Below are 1,845 nucleotides of genomic sequence, written 5' to 3'. Positions count from 1 at the left end.
TATGGTCTCCCCTCATTCAATATTCCCCATAATTGGATTCCTGTTATTTAGGATTCCCCTCAAATGTCCTATCTGAGCTCCTCATTACTTGGATTCCCCTCTCTCAGAATCCTCTCCACCAGGGAGGGCCCCCTCACTCAGGAGTCCTCATAGCCAGAGCCCACTTGCTGAGCCCCCTCTCTCTGACCAGGACCTTCTCTCTCAAGGGTCCTCACAGCCAGAGCTGAGGGAGAGGAGGAAGTATAGAAGGAAAGAAGGAAAAGGGGTTATTAAAGAGCATTTTTTAAAATACACATACAGGAAGAAGATGGACAACTTTGAAAGTAATATGTTAAATTTGTTATATACTTTTTAAAAAAATAAGATGTACATACTGGAGATTTATAGTTTCATGTGTAACCCTCATTTTCTGTAGAACTTGTACATGGAAATGTTCATTTTGTTGGTGTTCATTGAGCTCATAATTTTTAAAATAACAATTAAACACTTTTTAAACTGAATTATTTACAAAAATTAAATTGATGAAAATTAAAATTTTAAAAAGTGTCAAAATCTCCTTTCTCCAGTAAACTGATCAGCCCCTGAACACATCAACTTCTCAAAAATATAACCCATCCTTCAAGGCCTAATTCAAGATCTATGTCCATGACGCTTTCCCTGCCTGTTCTAGCCTGTTCATCTCACCTCCCTCTGAATGCCTTAAGTAAGAATTCTTAATCTGGGTTCCAGAACTTAAAAAAAAATTAATAATTATATTTCAGTACAATTGGTTTCCTTTGTAATCCTATGTATTTTATTTTATGCCTTTAAAAGTATTATTATGAGGAGCCCATATAAGCTTCACCAAATTGCCAAAGGAGTCCATGATACAAAGGTTAAGAACCCCTGTCTTGGTACCTCTTTCCTATGTCACTTAAGCANGTATGAGGAGCCCATATAAGCTTCACCAAATTGCCAAAGGGGTCCATGATACAAAGGTTAAGAACCCCTGTCTTGGTACCTCTTTCCTATGTCACTTAAGCAATCAGTCAACCACTACCCTTGTATCAAGTTCTTACAGTTGAGCAGCAAGGAGTTGCTGTTTCTGCTCTGCTGCTCTTGGGCTCTTGGTCCCAGACATCTAGAGATATGCTACAAGCAGGTCAGACATGATTGCAAGAGCAAATTATTAAATTTTCAATGTGAGCATTTTGTATCTCAAAAATCAGCAGATGCTACAAATCAGGGCCTGATTTGTTGTTTCGTTGATTGTATAGACTGAAAAAAGTGATCTAGAAAATGTTAACAATACAGATTAAACTTAGTGTGTAGTGGGCACATTTTTTTCCTACCACGAGAGCCTTTTGTTAAACATACACTACGATATCCCTGCAGCCATCAAGCACCAGATTGGATGTACATTCTACTGGAATTAAGAATATCAATCAAACCTTCAGAAAGGCTTTCCAAAAGAGGACGCACAGAATCGAAAGAATCAGGCCTATACCATAACAGGAAAAGAGATACTTTCTTCTCCCTGGAGTCAAGATTGTAGCTAAGAAAAGTAGACCTAAAACATTCTCGGTCCCAAAAAAATAGTCATTAGAGGCAGGATGTTTGTTGGAGAGAAGTCTTAAGTAATGAGTAAGGAGTTAGACTGGGTTGGGGGAGGAGGGCATGTTGAAGGAAAAGGGTGGCTATAAAAGTCATGTCCACAGTCCAAAAGGAATCCTTTGGGAGGATATACTCTAACTCTGAACAATGCAAAAGTTGCCAGAGAGGAAAGCTTGTGAGAGTCCAAGGAAGTCTCGAAGCAAACAGAAGGCTATGTGGCTATTGCAAGTCTTTCTTTCAAGACCCAGGACT

The sequence above is a fragment of the Vombatus ursinus genome, unplaced genomic scaffold (assembly GCF_900497805.2).
Source record: "Vombatus ursinus unplaced genomic scaffold, bare-nosed wombat genome assembly UNPS02014775.1, whole genome shotgun sequence".
In the NCBI taxonomy this organism is placed as follows: domain Eukaryota; kingdom Metazoa; phylum Chordata; class Mammalia; order Diprotodontia; family Vombatidae; genus Vombatus; species Vombatus ursinus.
This window is presented reverse-complemented; position numbering follows the sequence as displayed.